The sequence below is a fragment of the Lathyrus oleraceus genome, chromosome 3, assembly GCF_024323335.1.
Source record: "Lathyrus oleraceus cultivar Zhongwan6 chromosome 3, CAAS_Psat_ZW6_1.0, whole genome shotgun sequence".
Lineage (NCBI taxonomy): Eukaryota > Viridiplantae > Streptophyta > Magnoliopsida > Fabales > Fabaceae > Lathyrus > Lathyrus oleraceus.
Genome location: NC_066581.1, coordinates 505,299,095 through 505,317,499, shown reverse-complemented (window position 1 = coordinate 505,317,499; position 18,405 = coordinate 505,299,095).

Here is an 18,405-nt window from a genome sequence, read left to right as displayed (position 1 = left end):
ACGAACAAAACCCAAAGATAAGAAGTTTTCAAATCAAAACTAATAAAATGCCAGAGATTACAGGTAAGGGGGTTGGTTACACAGAGGGAAGGTGTTAGCACCCAAAGTACCCTAGGTACTCCTAGGGAGCCCTTTTTTATGTGTGCGTATGTGTTTGGTATAAAAGATGTTTGAGAAAAATAGAGTGTGGAGATGAGAAAAGAATTCATTGATTATATTTTTGTGTTTGACAAGACCTTTGGACTTGTGCCTACGTACCAACATAAAAATGAGGGATCAAAACCTTGTAGTTCGTGGTAACAATTTGAAAGTTGGTGAACTGCTTTTAATCTAAAGTTTAAATGGAAAGGGCACAATGGGCCTAAAATTTGAATGAAGTTGTTCGTTCTTTTTGTCTTTTGAAATTTTAAGTCAATATGATTAAGTTTATTTACAAATTTGATTTAAGAAAGAGTTTGAAAATTCATTGGCATAAGTACAAAGTTTCTATTTAAAATAAGGACTAAGTTTGAAATCACAAGCAAAGAAATTTTTGAAAAGGGGGAGAGATTTTGAAATTTAAGAAGTGGTAGGAGATGAAGAGGCTATCCTAAGCACAAATTAAAAGTTAAGAGTCGAAAATATCTGACCAATGGGATGCAATCCAACACACAAGAATGTCATATAGAAAACCCACTTTCCCATTGGACTTTGAATCAAGCAATTAACCATAAGCAATTAGCAATATCCAGACACTATGAAGATCAAGGCATCAAATAAAGATAGCCACATCCAAGCAAGCAATTCCCATAGTTAGCAGTCTTATTTGTCTTCTCATGTATCAAATGAAATATTCCTTGATCATCTTAGAGCAAAGCATCAAACACAAGGTCAAAATAACAAATAAGCACAAAGATAGAGTAGTTGATGAATTCAAATAGAGCTAAAGGCTTGCACCAGATGAAGGCTTAGTTCACAAGAGCTTGGTCTCAAAATGTTGGCATTGGCCAAGTCCTTTTTGCATAGGGAATGTTGCCTAATTCTAATTCCAATAGTTCAGATCAAGATCAACAGTCCACCAGACATATTTTAGGGTTTTTATTGTTATTAAGTATTTTAAAGTCCTAAGACCACAAACAAAATCAAAATGCACAAATAATATATACAATCTCAAGATATGGCTCAAATGAGCAAAGTGAAAATGACATAAACATAAAGAAATTAAATGGAATGTAAATGGCAATGAATGATAAATGACTGAAATTTAAATTGCATAAAGTAAATGACTTGAAAGTAAAGCAATATTAACAAGAATTAATCAAATGTTAGTAAAAAGTTAGTCAAGTGTTAGTGGTATTTTTAATTGATTAAAGCATTCTTTGGAGAACAGTCAACCATCCATTCACAAGTATGAATCCTTAAACCAAGACATCTTCCATGAGAAGGGCTCCAACTTGGATAATTCAACAAGTATGCCACTAGCTCTTATGAAAGGAAAAAAGATCAAGTTTCCATGAAGAATGGGAAACTTACAATATCACTTACTAGAATGCTATCCTTTAGGGTCAAATTTAGCTCTATGTTAAGAAATCGTATTGGACTTATGTAGAAGTCACAACTATCTGAGGTCCGACAATAAAAATTTACGTGTTCATGCATGTTAGAGATTTGGTATGATGAACCAAACTCTTAAAACATACCACACACTGAGAAAAAAGATCAAGAGGGAGGGACATATCTCAGTCATACTTGTATTGGTTCATCTGACACAAGGTCATTGATGAACCAATTAGCCTTAAGACATTAGAGATTTCATTGGTCAAATGACGGAACGAGAAAGAATAGGGATGAAGATGAAGAGGGAGGGGAAGATAGAAACACAAATTGACCAAGGAAGGACTTTCATCAAATCAAAACCATTCATTCACTTTGGGAGATGAAATGTATATTTCATCAATCCCCTAAATCCAATGGTTTTGATCCAACAAAAGTCAAATCAACCTTGACCAAGGCCCAAACAGAAAGTCAAACATCACAAGACCATAAAAATGGCTCAACATAATTTTTAAACAATTAATCAATTAAAATCACATTAAAAATGAATAAAAATGCATTTTAATTTGGTCAAAACCTAAAATCTCTTCAAAACACCAAATAAATGGCCAAGGGATTTATCCTAGGTAAAACAAGGTCAAAGGGCCTTAGTCAAAAAATTTCATGAGTTTTGAAAAGTCAGAAGTATTTTTAAATAATTAAAAATATGCACAAAAACATTTAATTCATGAAAAATATCAAAATTAATCCAAAAAATAGTTTTTATTCAGAATATGAAAGGGAAAATATTGAAAGATTTTTGGTGAAAGTCCCATATTTTTTAGATTAAAAATGAAATTAATATGAATTAAACAAAATAAAATGATTAAACATAAAATCAGAAATTAAAATAAAAATAGAAAAAACATGGGCCATCAGATCTCCCTCATTAATTGAGGTGGCAGGTTTGATGGCCACACACACATGTTCCATGGTGCACTCTAGTCAACTTGTTTTACGTGTGGTAATCAAATGCAACGGTCCAGATTATAACATCCAATCATGATCGGATGGCCAGGAGTTGTGCCAACACACCACCGGAGCTAGGCCTCCGATCATCTTCTTCGGTGACCTCCACCAGACTGGTCCAACTTTATCTTAGTGTAAAATAAAAAACAAGGACACTATTTCAAAGAGAAAATGCTCAGGATCACGAATCTGGCCTCAATTTCCCCCAATTCCAAGTATATAAAAAGATACAGGGATTGGAATTTTGAGGATCATGAACTGAGTTGCTTCGATTTGACCTTAAAGCAACTCAATCTTGTTACCTACTGAAGCTAGCAGAAATATACCCGAATGTATCGCACGCTCGAACATACAACAGAGTCGCCATCGAACTTTATTTATCCCCAAAGGAAAGGGAAACATCGATAAAACCCGGGGAAAAAAGATATACTAGGCCGGGAAGTCGGTTATGCAAGGGGAAGGTATTAGCACCCCAAACATCCATGGTACTCCATGGGAACCGTTTTGATTGTTCTCGCTCGAATAGGTGTGATATCTAAAGTTCACTCGCAAAAAGAATAAGGGGAAAGGAAGGGAAATAGATAGAGTGCTCGGTGAGGATTGGGGCCCTCATGCCTACGTATCCTCATAGTGCAATGAGGAATTTAGAGCTCCGTAGTTCAAGGAACTAGAGGCAGGAGATGAAAACAATGGTGATAGAAATATGGTCTGGACCAAAGGATAATGTTGTTTGAACTCCAAAATATGTGAAAGATAAATCCAAGAGTAAACAGGTATGAACCAACAAGTGAGGGACTACATCGCTGTATCATTGTACTGGAACAACCGAAAAAGAGAGGAATTAGGTGTTTGGGTTTAGGGCCAAACAACTCTTGGTTCACAAGGAGGTACAAGATGGAGCACAAAGGTATAATGTATTTGGCTCAAACGTAAGGGTGTATCACATGGAGTGAATGAAGGTAGAATATGAATGTATCATGGAGATGAATGGAGAAATGCCCTAAGGCAGGAATAATAAATAAGTATGCTCGCGGAGGGTTCGAACCCTCGTGCCTACGTATTCTCATCGTGCAATGAGGAAATCAGAGCAATCGTAGTTCAGCCTACTAGGGTTGAAAAGAAAAAGAGATTCGATAGGGTTGCTCGGAGACGAGGTAGATTGCTTAACAAGCAAGGACGTGGTACTAACCGATGATGATAATCAACCACAAGGACAAATGAGATATTGCCAGAGTTTGAACTCCATAGGGAAAGATAGATGAGTGCCATAGTCTGAACTAAATACAAGGCCAGGAATGGATTCCCAGAGTCTGAACTCAAAGGGGCAAAGGAGATAATGTCAAGGTTTGAACTTGGAGTCAATGTAAAAGGTTGTCAAAGTCTAAACTCCATGGGCAAGATGGATAAGCATGCCATAGTCTGAACTATAAGGCAAAGGAACTGATTTGAATCCCAGAGTCTGAACTCCATCTGGGAGGAAGAGTATCATTCCAAAGTACGAAATGTATGTGCAATGCAAAAGGTAGCCAAAGTCTGAACTCCAAGGGCTGGATAAATGAATTCCAATGTCTGAACTATAAGGCAAGGTAGTATGTTAAAGTCTGAAATGTATAGCCAAAATCAAGATAACCAGAGTATGAACTCAATAGGGTGAGGATGCCAAGATCTGTATCTTATGGGCAAAGAATAAAGCCAAAGTCTGAACTCCATGGGCTAAAGGGGTTTGCCAAGGTCTATACCTTGAGGGAAAGAAGCAAAGCCAGAGTCTGAACTCCATGGGCTAAAAGAAGCTTACCAAGGTCTGCACCTTGAGGGAAAGAAGCAAAGCCAGAGTCTGAACTCCATGGGCTAAAAGAAGCTTACCAAGGTCTGCACCTTAAGGGCAAGAAGCAAAGCCAAAGTCTGAACTCCATGGGCTAAAAGAAGCTTACCAAGGTCTGCACCTTAAGGGCAAGAAGCAAATCCAGAGTCTGAACTCCATGGGCTAAAATAAGCTTACCAAGGTCTGCACCTTGAGGGCAAGAAGCAAAGCCAGCGTTTGAACTCCATGGGCTAAAAGAAGCTTACCAAGGTCTGCACCTTGAGGGCAAGAAGCAAAGCCAGAGTCTGAACTCCATGGGCTAAAATAAGCTTACCAAGGTCGACACCTTAAGGGCAAGAAGCAAAGCCAGAGTCTGAACTCCATGGGCTAAAAGAAGCTTACCAAGGTCTGCACCTTGAGGGAAAGCAACAAAGTAACCCATAGTCTGTAACACCTCAAAATTTGCCCTCCTCTCTTGGGACTAGCTTAACATATTGCATTGCATTTCTTAGGTCATTAGTCATTAGCATGTTGCATATCATGTGGCTACATTGAGCAAGTCATTCTCCTAAGTCTTGGTCAGAAGATAGGAGGTTGAGATTCAAGCCTGAGGGTTTCATTGAATGGATCATTGGCCATCTGAGGGTTTGTGATTCAAATTAGGGTTTTTTGATTCTCAAGGAGATTGAGCTTCATCTTGGTTGAAATGATACATCATCATCATCATGGTTTTGTCATCACCAAGAGATTCATCATGCTTGATCAGATACTTTGAGATTAGGGTTTTGACCTCTGGTCAACCCTAATCAGTTGTATTGGGCCAATCAGGGCTTGGCAAGGAGATGAGGTTTTCAATGGATATGGGGATCATCATGTGATTATATTGAGCTTATGGAAGCTAGGGTTTCATCATTGAGCCATTTCATCAGGAGATTGAAGCTCAAGTTCAACAGTCAAGCTGAAATTCATCTATCAGTCAGAAAAGTCAATTGTGGTCAACTGTGCCTAAAATGATGGATTTGGAGGTGGGAGAGGGTTAGAGACACTTCATTCATGTCCAAACAAGTTTCATTTGACATTTCAAACATCAAGAATGAAGAAAATAAAGTCAGATGAAAACTTTCCAAAAATAGAAAGTGACTTGTAATTGAAAATTGCCAAAAATGGAAAGATTTTCACCTCAAAATTACGTGTCCAAAAATGCTTCAAATGAAATTTTGTTCAACATGAAGGTTGTAGATCTTGCTCTCACCTTTCCAAAAAGTCCAAGAACATGAATTTCTCATGTGTGGTTGGCAAGTTATGGATTGATCATTGTCCAAAAAAGTTGAATTTCAAAGGTGCATAACTTTTGATTCGCAAGGCCAAATGGAGTGAGGTTTTTTTGAGCAAATTTCTTTTGATGTCCTCTATCCAAAACAAGCATTACATTTCATGGAAACTCATCACATAAAAAGTCCATTTTTCAAGTGAACCAATTTTGAAAAGTGGAGGGAAAAAGTGCATTTTGAGATTTAGGCATGGTTTTCACATAATTTCACTTGCATCAGCTCACAAACATGTTTTAAAACTTGCTCCAAAACAGATTTTTGAGTGAATTTGAAGGGAAATTCATGCACTATTCACCATGCATTTTCATGCATAGGGTGAAAACTCAATTTGCCAAAACACTCCCTAATTCATTCATTTCATTAACATTTGGCTTAAACATGATTAGAGAGTGATTAGTAGGGCATACATATACTCTAATCATAACAGAATTTGGAAGGTTAATCACTTTTTCACCATTTTTGGATCTTGAAACTTTTTCCCTCCAAAATTTTCTCTCAATCCAAACTTGAAAATTCTCCACATAGTATAGCATTTTTCTTCCATATTCTGGTTTATTGAGTGTAGTGGATGAAGAATCAAGCATTGGATCATTGAATTCGAGCAAAAATCAAGCACACTCCAAGCAAATTCATGAAGATGGAAGTGGAAAATTAATCAAGATCTAAGCCATTACGAGCTCCAATTTCGTCATAAAGCTTCAAGTCATCAATATAGGAGTGGATCTGGACACTTTAGGAGCTTGAATCGCCGGTTTTATTGTTCTGCTCTTCAAGAGGTAAAAATTCGAGTCTCTTAATTCTTCAATCCATTACCATGTTTAGGTAGAGCTTTTCATGCTGATTGATCTAATATAAAATTCGAGTGAAATGGATGAGAAATGAATGAGTTATGCTTGATTAAAGTTTGACATGTCAAAATGTTTTTGCTCGTTTCTCTTTGATCTTGATGAATTAGGATTAGATGTTAATTGATCTGTAATCTCCATTGGAAGAGCTTTCTGTTGATATAATTTTTTGGCGGAATTCTGGAAATTTTCTGAACGCATGCACTGTAGCTCCGCCGTCTTCGCGAAGAAGATGGTGGAAACCACCACTGGCCATACGCGTATCACTGTGCGCCATACGCGTATCACTGGGCACCATACGCGTATCACTGGGCACCAGGCGCGCCATACGCGTATCACTGTGCGCCATACGCGTATCACCTGCAGCATATTTTCAAACTTAAATCCATTTAATCTTTCCCTCCAATTTCCATATGCCTTGTCCATTTTATTTTAATGTTGTTTTCCAAACTTCAAAAATTCATAACTCCATGATTAATGATCCAAATGACCTGGGAATTTTTGCATCTTGTTCCCCATCATGTCTAGTGTTTTTTGGCTATTTTTCCAGAATTTTTGCACGTGTGAATTTTGGAATGGCCTAGGGTTTGTCTGAATGTGTCATTTGTTGCACCTTGCTTGATGTTTGGCTCATGAAATGATGATGCTTAATTAGAAATTCTTGAAATTTTGCATGCTTATTCTAGAGACCTTAATGGACATTTTGGTATATGATTTGTGATTTTTGAGTTCCTGGATTGAGAGATATGACCTGATCATTAGAGGTGTGACAATTTATGTCACACCATTTCTTGTCTTACTTCATGAATTATGTTACCATGCCATATGAACTTGAAATGAGCTGAAATTTTGCATGTTTAATCTCTTGGATGTTAAGTTTGAATGTGAATTTTTCTGGAATTTTTGGATGTGTTTCCAATTTGATTGAGAATTTCCTTTCTGTTTGACCAAATGTGGAGTTTTTGTGAGTCATGTTTTTAATTTTTTTGTGAAATTCTGGATATGTATTGGATGGAATTGAAATTTTGTGGAGTGATTATAGACACATTAAAGTTTGTCATGGTTTTGGTTTGGTGCATTTATCATGTTCCTACACTGTTTTATGCTTGCTTGAAGTTGATACATGAAATTGTGCCTTGTTTGGATTTGTATGAGCATGACTTAACTTGATGAGTTTAATTGACTTGCTTCCCATTGTCCAATTGGCCTGAGATTTGGTATGATGATTGTGTATTGGATGATGTTTAGCCATGAATGTTTTGGAGATTTATTGAATTGTTTTGGATTGAATTTGGAGTGAGTCATTCTGTTTGGTCCAATGAGCTTCTAGACTGCATGTTTTGCACTACTTCTTTCATGAAATGATCTTGGTGAATGATATGAGTATGGGACCAATTGGACTTGATTCTTAATTGATTGAACTTGATTTTTGATAATTTTCATGTTCTGTTTTGAATTTTTTATCCCATTTTGACCCTAGGCTTTGACCTAGGGGTTTGCTTCTCATGATTGAGTTGTGTTTTCAGGACAAAAGGCAAATGGAATGGAGGAATTAATGCACTTGGCTTAAGTTGCTCATTTGATTGATGTTGATTAACATTAATTTTGTTTTGTAGGTAGTTTCTAATTCATTTGTGTTGAGCATTGGCTTATGCTTTGCTTGATGCATTGCTTGTGTACAGTTAACTGTGTAATCATTAACTTGTCAGTTTAACTGTTTGAGCTGTGTACTGATCATGCTGGATTGATTTCAGGTACCTTAGTTGCTATAGTTCATTTTGAACTTGCTGTTGCTGCTGCTTGGTTGTGTAAACCAATTGAGGTAGAATCACTAACTCCATGTAGTCTGGAAGACCTGGCCTGTTACTTGGCCAGGCACCTGTCTGAAGTCCTCCTTAAGAGGCAATGTTTGTGCTTGTTTATTTTTGTCCCCAAGCAGGAAAAGACCTTTGTTAAGGCAATTGGCAGACACAAGAGGTGTGTAGTCCACCTCCTGCTATTCTGTTGAGTCGTCCCTTGGCTCACATCACATGTTGATGCCTTGTGGACATTAACCCAAGATCAGTTGAGTCAGTGTCTTAAGTGTAGAAGGGTTCCCACTTTCTGGACCCGCACTTCATTGTCTGAAGCTCTCCCTGACCAGGGATAAGAGCTGTGAAGTCTAATCTTCACTCACCTTTCATCAGCTTCACCCTGACTCTCAATGTCAGGGTTAAGAGCTAACACCACCCTGATACAGTTGACTTGCTTTGGCAGTCTAACCCTTGATTGAGCCACCTCTGTCTGTATATAGTGTGTGCTAACTGTGAATGTTTGATTTGTTTTGTTTATGCTTGCGTGCTTTGCTTTTTCCTGGTTAGGATTAGCTTGCTGTTGTGCAAGTAGATAGCAAACCTTAACTTAGGGATGATTATGCATGATAACATCTAGGCTCGAGTTAGTCTCCCTAGTTGTGTCTCCCTCTGTTATCTGGTTAGGCTAGTCTTTCTCCCCTGTTAAGGGGAACTACGTTGCCCTGATCCTCATACCAGATGAGGTACATAGGCAGGAGGTCGTACGAGATCTCTCCGGGCACCCTTTTTTTTTCTTCTTGTGTGTGTTTGCTTGACAGTTTCTAGGCTCGAGTTCCCGACTCCTTAGTAGCTTGTTGCTTGTTTCTTCTTGTGTGTGTAGGAGACGGATGTAAGCCCAGCCATTGGCATTCCGTATCCTCTTGTTGTGTGCTCGGAGTCCGGTATAAGTCCATCAAGTGGCATCCGGTTTCCAGTGTGGGTTTGTTTGGTTCGGAAGCTGATGTAAGTCCAGCTATTGGCGTTCGGGTTCCATGTTTGCCTTTTTGTGCGTGTGTTTGTTTCGGCGTGCGTGAGCCGAACTACGGTAGCTCTGATTCTCGTTCCAGACGAGATACGTAGGCATAGGATGCGACGTCCTATCGAGCCCTCTCCCCTCTTTCCCACCTGTGTTTCTTGTGTGTGTGATGTTTTTTTTAGCAACCTTTTTCTATCTTTTGAGCGTGGATCCCGTCGAGTACGACGGACGTGAGGGGTGCTAATACCTTCCCCTTGCGTAACCGACTCCCGATCCCTTTCTCTTTGGTCGCGAGACCATGCTTTTTCCAGGTTTACTCTGAGCGTTTCTTTTCCCTCTTTTGGGATGAATAACGCACGGTGGCGGCTCTGTGTTGTTTTGTTTTAGCCCGCCGGTTGTTTTTCGCGGATGCGACATAGTCTAAACTGATAGGCAATGTATGAAGTTATTGATTGAGAAATAGGTATGTGACCCTTGCATGAACTGAATGAGGATTGAATGATTGATCGTTATATAGAATATATTGATAAATAAGATAGGAATAAATAAGATAGCTCACGAAGAAACTGGGTTCTCCTGCCTACGTACCCTCATTGTGCAATGAGGAAATCAGAGTTTTCGTAGTTCAGCCTACTAGGGCTGAAAAGAAAATTGATTGGAGGCAAGAAGAAATAGATGATTGAGATTGAAGTGATTTGAATAGAATGGAGAGACTTGATAGTTACTGGATGAGAATCACACTAAAGTCTATGGATAAAGGTGGATACGATAAGTAACGAGCCAAACGTCTTGCACCCAAAGATATCCAGAATGAGTGTAGGAAAGCTCCAGTCTCATTCCTTCTTTACCATTTAAGGCTCGTGGCATGTAACTTTTGTCTTAAACTTCAAGTGAAGAAAGGAGAGTCTTTGTAGTTGTTTCTTGCATGGAAGATGAAGACTTTATCAATCGTTAGATTCAAATTGCACTAAAGTCTATGAATGGGGGTGAATACGATGAGCGTTGGGTCATACGTCACATACCCAAAGATACTCAAAATGGGGGTAGGAATACTCCATTCCTACTCCTTCTCCATTACTTAAGGCTCGTATTGTACAACTTGATTCATGATTGGTAAGTTGTTAACGTCGTCCTTGCTTTTGCTTATTTTTGCTTTGTGAAGATAGACTTGTTAATCGTATGGTTAGAATTATGCTAAAGTCTATGAATAGAGATGAATATGATGAGCGCTGGGCCATACGTCCCATACCCAAAGATACTCAGAATGGGGGTAGGAATACTCTAGTCCCACTCCTTCTCTATTACTTAAGGCTCGTGCCACACACTTCTAACTATGATTTGACAAGCTTTTGAAGATACCACCTTTGATGTGCTTGAATAATCCACTGCTTGGTATAACTGAGGATGCCTTGATTGATGATCTTGACTTGAGGCCTTGAGCTCCACAGCTTGGAAGAAAAGTCTTATTAAGTGACCAAGGGTCTTTTGGTCACTCAATTTAGACTGTGGGATTATACAAGTTCAAAGGATTTAATTGATCAAAATTGCTTTTGATCAATTTAATCATGGGTTTTGATTTGGTTTTGTGGGGAACTAAGTTCGGATCTAATCAAAGTTAGTAATTGTTAGAAACTACTCTAAGGGATCATGCATTAGAAATTTGATTAAAAATTCTAAGTTAGAAGTCCTAAGGGAACATGTGTAAATTGGTCAAAATCATGATTAAAATTCTAGGTTAAGTCCTAAAATCGCAAGGAATTGATCACATTCTAGTTCTAATGGGATCATGTCATAAAATGGATAAAATGCCCAAAATTACCCCTAAAGGGCAAAATGGTCATATCAGAAAATATTGGATTACAAGCACAAATTAACCTTTAATCAAAATTTAACTATCGCCTAAAATTATAATTGAATCCTAACACTATCCTAATGTTAGAAATTAATCTAAATCAATTAAACTCTAAAATCAAATAAATTTAAAAATAAAATAAATTCTAAAATCAATTAAACTCTAAAATCAATTAAACTCTAGAATCAATTAAATTCTAAAATCAATTAAATCCTAATTTCTTAAACCAATTAAAAATGTATTTCTAAAGATTTTAGTTAGTTATCCTACTAATTTAATCACTAACTAAATTCTAATTAACTAAATCTAATTGATATTTAAGTCTAATTCTAATTGCTAATCAAACTCACTAATGGTTAATCAAATTAATAATTGTTAATTAATAAAAGACAACCAGAATTAAGCCCAGCAATCACATTGGGCTTCGCAGGAGGGGGTGTAGGCCGAAAAAAAGGTGCAAAAAACACTCCAACCAAGGCCTAAAGTGCAAGCCCACACTGGATGTAAAGCGTGATAAATTGATGAACTTCACTGTATTCCATTCATTAGGTCAAAAATGAAATTAAATTACGGTGGCTCATTTGAATTATCATAGCTTCCATAATAAAAAGACGTTCTAATTAAATATTTGGTACCATTTGTTACATTTATTCTGTAACAGTTTCTCACTCCACTAGGAAAAATTCTCACATATTATAGTTGTTGTAGAATAGTGTTGCCTAGAGGGGGTGGTATTATTTTAATTAGCATCTTAAATGTAATTAATGCATGTGCTTGTTTCAGTATAACTCGAATGTACATGTAGACCACAATATATGGTTATGCATCCTGATATATATATATATATATATATATATATATATATATATATATATATATATATATATATATATATATATATATATATATATATATATATATATATATATATAAATGAATTAATTGAGATAACCTTAACCATAATAATCACTAGTACTAGTACTAGAAAATTAGTACTTCTACGTGGACAAGTTAATAAACAAATAAATATGATTGATTTTGAGCTTGTATCAAAAGGTGAAAAATAAAGTACGTAAAGAATCAATTGATTCGCATTCGTTGTAATGATTCGTAAAAAGGTAATCGCATATTCAGAATCGTGATAAAAAAATCGCTTATAATGATATATTCATACGTAATTAACGGTTACAAAATGAAAAATAAATTACTATTTTTAAGTTTATGTGATTTATCCAAAATAAGTGCTTATCTAATAAGCAAATCATAAACAGTAGCTTAAATCAATCAACCAACAAACATCCAATAATTCATGGAAAGGGTGTGGAAGAGATGGAGGATTACCGACGGAGCGGAGATTTGCTCCGGTTTGCATTGAAAATCGGAGCACCGAAAAGAAACCCGGAATACTTCAAGAATAAGCTCTATTAATTCAATTAACTTCCAAGCTTTGATAATTATTATTGATGATGAATGAATGTAGAAGATGAATCATGAATATAGAATATTGATGAATAAGCTTGAATTTGTAAATCTTGGATGATGATTGTTGATGAATCTTGATAAACTTTAGATGATGATTGTTGATAATAATGCTTAAATTGTCGATTGATAATTATTGATGATGATATAGAAATTGTTGATGGCTAAGTTCCACCATTTTAGAACTTCAATATGAAATTCTAAATGGTGATGAAGATGAACTTTAGTGAGAGTGAGGGAGAAGATGAATATTGAGAGAGAAATTGAGAAGAAAAAGTAGTGGAAAAATAACAATTAATTGTGAATTTTCCAAGTTAGGTTAGTTAATCCCCCAAAATGTGAAAAATAACATGTTTATATAGAATTGGTAGGTGAATGATCACCCTTGGATTATGATCCAAGTAATTGGTTTATCAATGGTTAGGAGTTAATTTAATCCTTAGTTGCGGATCACCAATTTCAACCATAGGATTAAATGTTAAGAGTGGCTAGGATTGAGTGAAAAAAATGGAAGTTGAGATTTATGTTTGTTTGTTAGTTTTGTGTTAGTTTGGAAGTTATGGTAGTTAAGGATAATTAGGTAAATTGATGGCTTGTGGAGAAATAGGTAGTTAAAGACCAATGGTGTTGGAGTTTAGCAAAAGTACCAAGTTAGGATGTAAGGCAAAAAGTCACTAGTAATTGACTTGAATTTTCATGCATTTGCCTTGATTTTTCTACCATTTTTTACTTGAATTTTGAGTGGCTTAACCCATGACTTTTAGTACTTTTGAGAAGTGATATTTTCCAATAAATGATGAAAATTTTCTTTTATTCCAACTTTGCCCGTTTCTTTGAATCCAAGCAAACCTCTGAAATAACCATAAATCTAAAATAAAGAGATGATCCCCTCCACAAGTAATACAGGAAATAAACCCGAATAATTACCAAAAATATCCATCTCGAAAGAATACTTAAACCGATTAAATCTAGTATCATCGAACCTTTGGTATAAATTTGTTACCATATACAAATATCGATGAATGCATGATCAAATAGAAGCAAAGTATGCAAATGAACAAAATCATAAGCCAGACGAATAAAAAAAAGGTAGGGAAAATTTTGGGGTACGACACCTACATTGGTAGGACTTCAGCCAACCAAAAATCACAAAGAATGGTGAAGAATTGAAAGGGAATCGAAGAGATGAAAATTCTGGAAAATCACCTTCGAGTGAGCTTCAAACTTGCTTGATCTTGCTTTCAATTGGCCTTGGCTTGACTTCAAAAGCTTGCAGGAGTTAAATTGGATCAAGGAAAAGCTTAGACTCTTGGAGTTTCAATCTCAAAACATAAGGAGATTTGAAACTCGATTTTAAAATGAAAACCTTCAAGATTATCCTCTAATGGTGAGGGTTTGGATTGCAGGTTCAAAGCTTGGGCAAGGTGTCCTTAATTCTGAGCAATGAGGGTCTTATTTATAGGAAAGGAAATTGTTTTCTACACATTTCCAAAATAACCAAAAATAGCAATTCACTTGCATGCTTGCATGGGCGTGTGATAGGCCCATCAAATGATGTTATCCGGTCCAAAATCCTTCATGTGCAATACTGAAATCATGTCATGTGATCATGCAATGGAGACTGAAATGTGAATGTGAATTTCATTCAAAGTTGTAGATATTTCAAACCTATTCAATTTTGTCACAAATTTACCTAATTTGGATTTGGCATGAAGGAGTTATGCATTTTAGAAGTTGAGGAAAATCTCTTGTTTAATGGTAATGGCCCAAAATCACCTATAACGTTTCCTCTTGGAACATGCCCTTGCAAGTTGAATTTGAATTTCTTACAAGAATAAACATTGGAGAGGACATATTGAATTTGATCATGAAACTTGAATGTCCTTCATATCATAAAAATTGAGCAAGCTATGGTCCTTGGAAGTTGACCTTCTAACTAGGGTTCATACAAAATGACCTATAATCTTTCATCATAAAAAATGACTTTCCAAGCAAAACTAGCTCTTGACTTAAACATGAAAGTTGTTTGGAATGTCATAAAGAGTAACTTTTATCTTGAAATCATTTTCAAATGACAAAAATAGTAGGATATAGGGTCTAGGGAACCCCAGTTTTGACTAGTTGACTTTCTCTGGTCAACCACCATGAACCATCTTGCAAACTTGAAGTTATCTTGATCTCTTGGACTCATGGAGGATAATATATGCATAAGATGATGTAATATGAAATATACCTTGAAACATTTTCTCAATTGTTGAATAAACATGTCGAGGAAGTCACACAAGATACCCATATGAATTAGGGTTTCCAATGCAAACTAGCTTCAAACTCTTGATAAATTCTTGATCCAAATGATAAATGAAGATCATGGGGATCCATATATGATGTCTAGAGTCAATGTGAACCATCTATTGATTAGTCTACTTTCATTGAGGGTCTCAAACCCTAGATATGAGCTTGATGGAGCATGGGTGAACACACACATTACCTACAAAAGAAGTAAACTATACATTAACATAATTTTGGTATTTTGGTTAGTAAATAATGAAAAATAAAGTATGATACAATCAAATGTTCTTGGTGATCTCTCTCAATACAAACCCTATGAATGAGGGGTAAGGAGGATTCCAGGGTGTGATCCCAAAGCCACTACATATGATGAGATAGCATGAGGGATCTTAGGGTCAAAATTGGGCCCTTATAGCTGCCCCTATTTAAGGACATTTTAACTGAGGATGTGAAGGTTAAAATCTTCATATCAACTTAGAAGAGTGGGCTTAAATAACAACATCTAGAAACAAATTTTGGTCCCTAAGAGACCTCATGATGCATATGACATGAATGTTAAAATAATCTTTGAGGGGAATGTATTTCCATAAAGGAAAAGAATCCAGAAGAGACTGAAAGTCCATAGGAGCATAATGCATTCCATAAGGAAAGATCACTGAGGAGGCAGAGACTCTGGGGGGATAAAAAGGTTGCGCGTAGGCCAGACTACGACTTGAAAACCGCTGGAGACACGAGGGGATATCCATGAAAATAAATCAATGGGAGGACTTGATATGGGGAAAAGGGAAAATCTGCAGGGGAAATGGGTAAATCAGAACAAAACTGAAATACTCGAATCAAATTGGAAAAGGGCGATTTTGCTGAGGAAATACGCACTCAAACTCAACTAGGGAAGAATGAACTTCAACGCAAGAGTACCAGAGATATATTATCTATTACCAGTTACTAGGTAGGAAGATAATATACTCTGTCAGAGGGGCATCTGCTACTGGTTAGGGTAAACATATCAAGGATGACTCACTAAGGATAAAAATGTGTATTCATTATCGGTTACTAGGTAAGAATAACCTACTGGAGGAAAGAACTCAAATAGGATTTACAACTACCGGTTACTGGGCAGGAAACCAAAGAGAGAGTACCCGTCACTGATTAAAGTGAGCATATCAAGGATAAACTCAAAGGAGGAATATATGTCATCGCTTAGGATGAACATATCAAGGATAGACCACTAGGGGAAAGAGGAAGAATACCCGTTACTGGTTAGGGTAAACATATCAAGGATAAACTGTCGGGGAGAAATAGGAATTATATCTATCAGTTACTGGATAGAATACCAAAGACATGTCACCGATCAAAGTGAATATATCAAGGATATACTCAGAGGGGAAAGACAAAATAGGAATTACAACTACCGGTTACTAGGTAGAACACCACCAAAGGGAGAGAAAATCTGTCATTGGTTAAAGTGAACATATCAAGGATGGGCTCTCTGGGGAAAGAAATAGGGATTACAACTACCTTTTTACTGGGTAAAAAACCAAAAAGGAAGAATATTCGTCACCGATTAAGATGAACATATCAAGGATATACTTCCTGGGGAAACGTGAAAACGAATCCGCTGGGGAAAACAAAGGAAGTAGGTTACTTTTACCGGGTATTGGGCAAAAGTAAAGTACTCAAAAATTGAGAAGAATATTACCAGTTACTGGGTAATAGACCCTCAAGGGACCAAAATATCTATCTAGGTAAGAACTAGAAACAAACGGTCAAGCAAAGACTCGACCCAATGAGGATATATCTCAAGGGGAGTGGTTTCATCCAGATAATTGACTGGGGAGGAAACTGAAATAATGATCATCCACGAGGAAATAACTCAGTGGGGAACGAGAAAGGTTAAACTCTTTCTGCCTAAAGGGGGATGACACTCTACAATTGAAGGAGGACAGACACACCAAACCTGCATGGGGAAATAATACCACCATAGCAGGGGATCAGAATAAGGGAATCAAATGCAATTAAATGCATAATGAAATATCCGATGCTGTGTTTTATGTATGAATATGTATTTATATGATTATAATTATGCTAACAAAAGGATACAAATATCACAGATTTGAATCATCGCTGCAACACTCGACTAATCTCAACAAGATAGAAACACCAACTGGAGAAAATGGTGATGATGAACATAAGTCATCTAGCTCTGAGTAACTCAACCCTGGCTGGGGAAAGAGAAAATATTTGCTGAGGATCCAAATTGTCAATTCTACGGGGAATTTTAGGTCAACACCATATCAAATGGGAGACAACCTTACAGGGGACAAAACGAAAATACTGCTCAAAATCCAAAATTGTCGAGAACGAGGGATCTTCAATATCTGAAGATGAACTCCGCCGAGGAATATAAGAGATAAAAATTTGCATGGGGATCTAAGCAAAATACTGAGAATGATATGACCAATATCATTGCATCCCTCAAAAATCATCAAATTCCCTTAGGAAATTATGAAATAAACCAATTCCAAGGAAAGTATAACCGGATTTGATGAACTGCCAAAGTCATGCAACACAAATATGCGAATGAAAACCGAATAAAGGTTTTGGACCTTTGAAGTCACAAACTGGAAGATATCAAAAGGAGTATCGGGACTAATCATCAGCTCCAATCTACTGGGGATGTGAACCTGTAACTCAGCTGGGGATACCTGACGAACTATTGGGGAAAATTTACTAAACGAACTGCTTGGGGAAGACCAACAAAGCTTCGCACTTCAAGACTTACCTGTTCTCAGACTACTGTTGATATTCCTTGCTGAAATCGATTGTTCTTATAGTAATTGTTTTTATTATTTTTTGTAAGAAAAATAATTTTTATTCATTAATTTATTTCAAAATTATCATCATAAAAATTCAATTTTTATTTAGCAGAAATAAATAAGAGTAGAAACAATTGGATAAAAAACTCAACTTTATTTAATAGAATGGTAGTCTGTAAATGACAAGACTCCATAGATCTTTACAAAAGTTAAAAGTTGTAATTTACATGGAAAAGGACTACATTGAATACAATGATCACTACTCTTCCTACCAATTTCAATATTCACCATGCTCTTGGTTTCGATTGAGAAAGGTGAATTAGACCTAACGACTTGCTCAAAACTGCCTCCACGACTAGGACCAACCGAATGCAGTTACTTGCCATAATCCCTAATTTTGCCTAGATTTCCCCAAGGTGGGGTACTTAACCTACCGGGATAAATTTGTGTTTTATGTCTCTAAGTTTTGCATGGATCGCCCTTGCGGGTTTTCAATCCAATGAGACACTCATTTTTGCCTAAGTTTCCCTTTCAGGTTTTCAACTTAGCGAGTTGTTCTTCTTTTCTTAGGAGAAGTATTTCTTGACTGCATCGAAATTCATAGGACGAGTGAACTCTTCACCATCCATAGCTATAAGAATCA